We start from the raw sequence: 8678 nt of genomic DNA, 5'->3' as shown, positions 1-8678 counted from the left end.
GAAACCCCAGCCACGCGCCTCCCGCCAGGGCCGAGGAGCAGAGGGTGCGCGGGTCCTCTGAGTCCCCCACTCCGTCTGCCTAAGCCGTGGAGACCCGGAGTGGACTCACGGCGGTGCCGGGATCCCCGGGGAGGAAGAAGGAGAAGAGGAGAGGGAAGGGGGCTGTGGAGTCAGGTGTCGATTTGACGCCCGCGGCCGCCGAGCGGACTCTGTCCCGGACTGGTGCCGCCTGGGGGGCGTTCAGGGAGCGTGGGGCGCCAACCACTGCAGATGCGGCGGCGCGCGTGGGCTCGGGCAGGCGCCCCCTTCTCCCGGGATAGAAACGGATAAACGGAAGCGCGTGTGAGTGTGGGGGTGCGAATCGCCACCTCCGGCCTTGGCTTTCCCGCTCTTCCGAGCTCTCCCACTTCTCACTTTCCCCAAATCCGCATTTTCCTTGGCACAGCTCTCCCCGAGCACGAAGGAGAGGGAGGTACCCGGGGGCAGTGAGAATGACGTGTGCTGGTGCAGAGGGGGTGGGGGTCTGCGGGCCTGGATCTGTGGACGGGCTCCTAATCCTCTTGTTTTCGGAACAGTCAGCAGATGTGGCTTCCTTTACCTGAATAATCCGTTAAAGGAATAATAATTTTTAAAAAGGAGCTCGACCTCACCCAAAGAGGACGGCGCACGAGATTAGGGCTTGGTAAGGATAAATTAAAAGGCTCCCAATTCTCTCTGTCCCTCTCTGCCTTCCCCTCTACCCCTCCCCCTGCCTCCTCCACCCTCCCCACCCCTCCCCCTTCTTCCTCATCCCCTGCAATCCGCGCTCGACGCGAGTTCACGCGAAGGGTTGGATTTCCAGGCGGCTCCGCAACTTGCGCGGCGCGGTGTTATTATTCATCCGTGGGTGCTGCCTCCGCAACCTTTGCCTCCTGCGCCGCTCTCTTTCCCCAGTCCGCAGCCGCCAGCAGTGCAGTCCCCCCGGCACTTACGCTCTGGTTCACCAGGAGGAAGACTGATTTTTTTTTTAAATCGTGCTCATCATCATCATCATCATCATCATCATCATCATCACGTTCCTTATCATGGTTATCATTTCCTCCTGCCAGGTGGAGCGACCACCAGCGCCGGCTCGCCTCCTGCGCCTTCCCCAGCGAAGGCAGCAAGCCGTTCGGGTTTGGCCCAGGCGGCCGCTCCCAGGATGCTTCCCGCACCTCCGGCATCACCCCCTCATTCATCTGCCTGTATGTTATCTTGATCCCTTTCATTTCAGTAGATCCACTGCCTTTGGTTGGGCTGGCTGAATCGCTGGGGACTGCGGCCAGTCTCTTAAAAAGGAGAACAAAAAGCCGAAGACCTTGTGTGGCCGCACAAAGCACCTTGGGCTCGGCGAGAAGGGACGCGCAGGAGCGCTGAACCCGGAACACGCGTGGCCGCTGCGGAAGGGCGTCCGCCCGGCGTGCGGACCGCTGAGGGTATTCGGGATTGAATTTTATTTGTCCTTGTTGCTTGCTTTCACAGTGTCGACGTAGGAGAGGGGTCGGGGTTGTTGGGGTCTCTTTTTTTCTGGGAGGGGTAGCTGAATTGTGGGAGACCAGGGTGCACTTGACTTGGCTTTCCTGCTACTCTGCCTTGCCTTCTCAAGATGCGGGGGTTGGGAAGGGGACGGGGGACTCAAGGCTTAGAAAAGAGAAGGAGCCCGCTGCTGCCTGGAGGGCTAAGGGAGTAGAGGGTGGAGGTGGAGTTGAGTAGGGATGGGCCAGCCCGAGGGGCACTGAGGAGGAGAAGGGGTCTTCTCCTGCCTCGGGTCCACAGGATGAGTTTTGCTGGGAATGAGAATTCGGGTGTCTGTGGATAGGAGCGCTGAGAAATTGATGAGAAATTGACATGTCCGTGCACATGCATGAGGCGGCGACAGGATTTGTGTGTAAACAGTGTGAAGAGGTGGAGGAGGGCATTGGGGGGAGGGAGTTAAAATAATGTCTTATTGTCCTTTTGGCTTTCGGGACTCTCATCCTCTGTCTCGCCCCCTTTTTTTGACCCAGGGATCCAGCCGCATTATACACGAGTGACCTTTTAAATCTACGTCCACCCTTTACCTGGTAAAGCCCGTTGACAGTTGGAGGTGGGGTGGGGAGAGTGTAGGGGTGCTCTCTCCCTCTCTCCCTCCCTCCGCCTCTCCTCCCTCGCTCCCCCCTGCACTCCTCTCTCTTCCTCCCTCCCACCTCCCTCGCTCCCGCCCTCCCTGCTGCATTTTGCATGAGCTATCTAGGTCATTAGCATTTTAGCGTATGCAAGACTTGACAAAGCTGATGAGGGGCCAGATGGGCCTCGCTCTTATGTTTTTTTTTTTTCTTTTTTTCTTCTTCTTCTTCTTCCTCTCTCTCTCTCTCTCTCTCTCTCTCTCTCTCTCTCTGTCTCTCTCCCTTTTCCCCCCTCCACCACTTGGGACCTAAGCGAGAGGACTGCAGCAGGCGAGTTCCGGAAGGCTGAATCCCCAGGTCCCGGCCCCGCACCGAGGCAGCTCGCCCCTGCGGCACGCCCGGCCCGGCTGCGCCTGCACTCAGCGATGGAGGTAAAGAGGCGGCGGCCGCGCGCCCTGCCCCGGCTGCCGCTGCCGAGCCCCTGCTGCTCTCCTTGTCCCTCGCCCTCTTCTTCCCCGTCCTTGCCCCCTTCAGTTTCCTGAGCAAAGCAGAGGGCGACATGGGTGGGTGGGTTTGCTCCGCTGGGGCGAGGTGGGGTCGATGTTGTTTTTTCATTGTCTGGAGCTGCAGGGGAGGCGAGGCGCGGGGAAAGGGGCGAGGGGAGCCGGGGTAATTAACACGGGGGAGGCACCCCTCCGTCTCCCACTTCCACCCACACCCCCATCCCTCCACCCCCTCCGCTTTGCAGGAAAAAGCCTGGATGCGAAAGGATGGGGGAGAACAAAGAGCCTTTGGAAGACGTCGCTGTTATCTCATTGTCTGTGTGATTGGGGGAGCTGCGGCGGGGAGGATGCTGTGGTCCCTTCCTCCGGCGCTCCCCACCCCCATCCCTCTCCCCGCTGTCAGTGCGCACGCACACGCGCCGCTTTTTATTTCTTTTTCCTGGTTTTCTTATTCCATCTTCTACCCACCCCCCTTCCTTTCTTTCACCTTTCCTTCCTTCCTTCCTTCCTTCCTTCCTTCCTTCCTTCCTTCCTCCTTTCCTTCCTCAGGAGAAAGGCCTCTCTCTCCGTGTTCACAGCGGACCTTGATTTAAATGTCCATACAATTAAGGCACGCGGTGAATGCCAAGAATGGGGCTGGCTGAGCACCGTGGGTCGGCAAGGGCCCGCCAAGGAAGGAGCGACCGACCGAACCAGGCGCCCTCCGCAGACCTCAGCGCAGCGGCTGCGGGCGCGAGGGGAGGGGTCTCGAGCTCCCTCCGGCTGCCTGTCCCGCACGGGAGCCCGTGGGGTGGGGAGGTGTGCAGCCTGTGACAGACAGGGGCTTAGAGATGCAAACAGACTCAGGGAGAGAAACAGAAGCTGGTTCTGTGACAGAAGCAGATCTGTGCAGCACAGATGCGGCGTGCGTGGGGAGGGGGTCGCTTGGGAGCGCATTGCGGAGTGCTTGTGTGTGCAGATTTTTCTCTGGGCTCAGGACTCATTGTATGTGGGTCGACACTTTCCTCCGTGACTGTGTTTTTGTTCTGAGCTGAGTTTTTCGATTTGCCCTTAAAAAAATAATAATTTGGCATCCAGAGACTGGCAGACTGCCTCAGGGCCTGGACTGCGGATATATTGTGTTCTACTTGAGGTTTGGGGAGGAGGGCAGGCGGTTGGAAGGGAGAGGGGGAGCTGTTTGTCACCCTTTGCTGTAGAGCTGAGAGCACCTGACAAGCTTAAGGAAGTCGCTAGGCTATGTGGACAAGAAGGAGCCAGTTCCTAGCGGGTTCACAAGCTCCATCGGAGCTGAAAGCCTGGCCATGGCTCTAAGGAGCACCTCACGCCCTCCCTGTAGCTGTTATTGCAGTTTCAGGCAGAGATCCAGGAGCTGCAGGGGAAGGCAGAGGCACAATAACCTACACGGACCCAAGGGAGACATGTGTTCCTTTAAAAATGTGAACAGAAGGAAAAACAGAATGTGTGCAAGTGGGGGTCTGAGGAAAGACTGTTTTGAAAGAGGCTGTCAGGGAATGGAAAGGGTTAAGCTTTTCATCCTGAAGAACCTGCTTCCCAAATCAGGCCTTCCTCCCATCACTAGACCCTGAGCAGCAGCTGGTCCTAGAGACCCCCCTCGTACTGCGCTGCCACAATCTCATCCCATTTCCAGCTCTGTATTAACCACCAAGCTGCAGCGGATGGGGCAAGACCTAAGCTCATTAATTTCCAGGTGGAGGAAATGGAGGAGGGGCAGGTCCCTGCAGTAGAGGGAGGAGCAGAGAAAGGAGGCCAAGAGCTGGATCCTTCTGCCCAGGAAGCCTGCTGCATCCCTTCCCCCGAGCATGGCAGAGGCCTGGCTTTGCAAGGCCAAGGCCATAAGGGATGTTTAGGAGATTAATTTGATTCCTGACACAGTAATCAAGGCCTAAGAGTCTCCACTGAAGCTTACTGAGGACTTCTTTCCTCTCCAAAGCCTCAGTCTAGCCTGCTAAATAAATTAGTGTTCAGTGATGCCTTGGATCAGGGCCCCTCCCTGGCCTCAGTTCCCCCAAATATTTATTGAGTACCTACTATGTGTAATCCTTGTATAATTTTTACCTCTTAGGCTCTTCATTTGCCCTCCTAAGGCAGTGTTTAGAGTCAGGCAGAGGTTAAGTGTGTAGCACCCCACCTAGATACTTCCAGAACCTTCTCTGGGTCTGCAGAATGTGGCACAACCTGCTTGCCCCCGCAGAGAGAAAGCTGCAGTGCACATCTTGCAGACTGCAGGTGCTGGGCTGCCTCTGGAGACCCAGAAGGCAAGCTTGGCTGCAGGACAGAAAGGGAAAACAGCTTCTCTCACCCCTGAGCCTTAGCAAGCCTTGTCTATTTGCCATTGCCCTCAAAATATACCTCCCCTGAAACTAGTAGCTTTCTGAGTTCTGGTGTCCCCTTCGCACTTTCTGGACAGGTTTGGGAAGAAGAAAGCAGTCAGTGCTGGGCCTTATTGGGGTGTAAAGCCCCTTGCTCTGCCCCCTCTGCTCACTGTGAAGGCTGCTGGATGCTTCTTTTAGGCATGGTTTAAGCTTCTGATTACTAAAACCCTTGCCCCACAAATGTCCACATTGACGAGCCTCTTTTTGGTAATTGCTTCCCCGTAATTCCTTCAGAGGTTGCTGTACCCTTCGCGGATGTGCCCTCCGGTAAAATCTCCGGATGCCTTCCCACGTAATGCCCCTTTCAGATGCTTTAAGCTGAGAGCTTAAACCGCAGGTACCATGGCTGACGCCTGCTAGGTTTCTGCTGTGGATAATCTATGATGGGAGGGGCATATTTTTTACTTCATTACTTATGTAAACTCTTGTTCCAGAAAGCTTTAATGTGTGTGGGAGTGTTCTGGGTCTACTAGGTCTGTGTGCAAGGGTGTGGGCATTTGCCTGTGTCCACTGGGTGGGTCTCATTACAAAATGTATGTTTATGTAGGGCGTTAATGGTCGAAAATGGCAAAGAGACGAATGGACCACTTGGCCCTGTGTATAATTGCCAGGCCCCTTCTGTGCTCAGATAAGGTGTTCAAGTGAAGGTCAGCCCTTCCCTTCTGTATTTGGGGCCTATTTATGCCACCAGTAATTTTACAAGAAACCTGGATATTTCTCCCCTTTGAGGGCATTTAACTCTTTAACATCTTCTCTCTTATTACCTATTTGAGCCCCTCTAGCTACAGTCTATGGCTTAAATGAAAGGGGAATTATATGGTTAAGAAAAAGTAGGACGAGGTTGAGGCAGTTTGCTGACTGAATATGTGAAGAAGGCCCTGATGGGCTCATATGCACCGCCGCCATCACAGTCCTCAACGTGATGCAAGCTTATATGATTCTTGAGGTAACTCTACCAGATACTTCCAGATTTAGAAATGTATCAAAGGAAAAATTGGTGATATTCTTCTTTCCCCTGCCAGAAACAGCCCAGATCTCCGCTTAAGCGGAAAAGAGATTGACCTTCTAACAGAGGCAAAGGTAAACTCCTGTAAGTTACTTCCGTTACCAAAGGGAGGGGGGCAGCTTTTGTGAATGTTTGAGGAGCTTTTGCCACAGAGATATTTGGAGGAGGGGTGTGCCCATATGCACACATACATTTTCCCACATAACCATATCCAATGCTAGCATTTAGAGGAAGGCATTTAGCCACCAAAAGTCCATCCACCTATGCTGCTTCCACAGGGAAAACATTTTCTCTTTCCTCCTCTTGAACTTACATAATACCCTCCTCCCATTCCAACCTTAGAATGGAGTCTTTTGGGGGCAGCTGCAAAGCATTCTCCCTAGGACAGATGGAGCCTCCCTTCCCTCATCTACTCTGTGGGTGGTTTCAGGGCCCATGAGTCAACATGAGGAGTTGTGCTGGTGGTATGTGTGTTGGAGGCTGGGCTGGCTGATTCACAGTGACGAGGATGTCAATAATAACAATAATGAGAATGATGGTACCCAATAAAGACTTTTTTCCCCAAATCCCATCTACAATTCTTTCATTGGGTGTTTTGCCAAGTCTTTCTCAATCTCATTTCAGCTTTTTTAAAAGAAAATGTATTCAATACTTAATTGCATCACAAATGTAGACATATAAGAAAAAAGGACTTCAAACGGAATTTGTGGGAGGCAATGTGTGCGGCTTTTTGCCTTATAGAGCTGTGTAGAAGGCCTGGAATGATCTTCCTGCAGCAAATTTAGATGGCCTTAAAAAAAAGAAAAAGAAAAGAAAAGGAAAAAGAAAAAAAAATCGGGCCTTATTGAGGGCAAGGAATGTTCCAGGTCAGAATAAAAGTGTCAGCAACTCTCAATAGGTTCATCTTTTTATTTCCTATCCTTCTCCCTTTTGTCTTAAAATAGAAACGCTACCAAGACCTGAGGGACTGGGTCAGGGGCCGGGAAGCCCAGAAAACAAACTTCCAGAATCACTAAGAGCTTTCTCTCTCAAAATTACACTGGGAGGGTTCTTTTGAAATTCAAATCCAACCTATTTGTTGCTTAAGCACACACAAAATACTGAGACCTGGAGTCCAGGAGGCAATACTTTGGCTGCAAGTGCATATTGCAACTTCGTGTGATGTTGCCAGGGCGGTTCTGCGTCGAGTTGCGGCTCCACGACTGTAGGCGCGGGCCCCATTTCGGCCCCTGCCGGCCCGGACCGCGCCCAGGGCTTCTCAGTGACTCGCTTCCCAGCACGCACGAGGCATTCTCGTCTCTTTCTCTTGGAATGCACCAGAGACTTCTCCATGGAGCAAGGAGAAGATGAGCAGGCGCTGGTTTCCCTTTTCTTTTTTGCTCCCATTTCCCAGTCTTGATTTTTTTTTTTTTTTCTTTCTCTTTCTCTCCTGAATCATGCAGACCTGGAACTCCTGAGATTCGGGTCCTCCTGCAGTTCCCAAAGCTTTGGACCCATCCGAGGTGTGGGTAGACGCGGGTTAGTCTCAGGTTCTTTCTAGGATGAGCCCCAGGCCCAAGTTCTAAGTCGAGGGGGAGGCGAAGAGGTCAGGGCGCCCCCAGCTCAGGGCGACAAACGCCAGGGACTGTCCCCGGAGAGGTCATTTTTCCATTTTCCATGCACATTGATTTCACTCTAGCGCCAGATGGACACTGGACGGTCAACGTTAGAGATTATTACGGAGTCGGGGGCAGGAAGAGGGACGAATCGAGGCGAGGGTACATCCTCAGCTTCCAAGGGTGGCCGAGCCAGACCGAAGGCCTGGGCGGGAGGTCACGTCCTCCCCTGGCCACCCGCAGCGCTCCCCAGCCGCAGGCCTGGGCCTAGACGCCGCATCCTCACGGCCGTGCAGCCGGTCAGCCTGTGTGCCCGGGGCCCGCAGTCCTGCTTCCTTCGTCCTCCTCTGGGCCTCTCTCCGATCCACTTCAGTACCTGCGGCCTTAAGGACCCCACCCTGCACCCCGGAAAGCCTCAGAACTTGCAAGAAAAAGGAGCTGGCAGGTGCAGCCTGGGAAGGGGTACAGACAGGGGGGAGGTTGGGAGAGGACCCCGCCGCGAAAGCGCTTGGGGGTTTGGAGTTTTATTTGCTGAGTCCGTCTCAGTACATCCTCCTGAACTCCCCATTAGGACGCCCCGCCCATACCTTCAGCCTCCTCTCCCGGATAGCCCCAGTGACCCTGCTAGGGAGCAGGCATTTTCCCTCAGGACCCAGAGACGTGTCCTCGCCATCCCCAAACACCCTCCTTCCCCTCCCCCGCAACCCTCTCCACAGAAGCCAAAACCACCACAAAAATCTTCAACCTGCAAGGAAAAAGACATATTCCTCCGTCGGCCTTAGTCAGCGTTAGTTCCAGATCCCACGCCGGAGGGGACCGAGCCGCTCGAAGTCGGTTGGAAGGAAGGCGCAGAAGGCTCCTTCTGTCTTCATGAATCTCCTTGCAAATGCAACCGCTGCTGCCATTAGGACGCGGTCTCTGTTTTCTAAAGAACTCGATTCCTTCCGTTTCCTCATCTGTTGGGTGCATCAGCGTGCAGTGAGTGATACAAGGTCCCTTTGGGTCAACAGGCCGTGCACCGAACCAACTTTCGGAGCCCTGGCCTCAAGGTCATGGGC

At 54.2% G+C, this 8678-nt stretch overlaps 1 long non-coding RNA gene across 1 annotated transcript; it reads left to right on the top strand.

Moving 5' to 3' along the window:
- Positions 1–3277: 3277 nt before the first annotated feature.
- On the top strand, positions 3278–6591 carry LOC105532571. Its single transcript, XR_001005010.1, has 3 exons — positions 3278–5965; positions 6042–6099; positions 6368–6591. It is a non-coding gene; the product is annotated as an uncharacterized LOC105532571 (long non-coding RNA).
- The last annotated feature ends 2087 nt before the right edge of the window (positions 6592–8678 follow it).

This window comes from Mandrillus leucophaeus, unplaced genomic scaffold (genome assembly GCF_000951045.1).
Source record: "Mandrillus leucophaeus isolate KB7577 unplaced genomic scaffold, Mleu.le_1.0 Scaffold97, whole genome shotgun sequence".
Classification (NCBI taxonomy): Eukaryota; Metazoa; Chordata; class Mammalia; order Primates; family Cercopithecidae; genus Mandrillus; species Mandrillus leucophaeus.
Note: the sequence above shows the minus strand (reverse complement) of the source record. Positions and strands in the feature narration are given on the sequence as shown.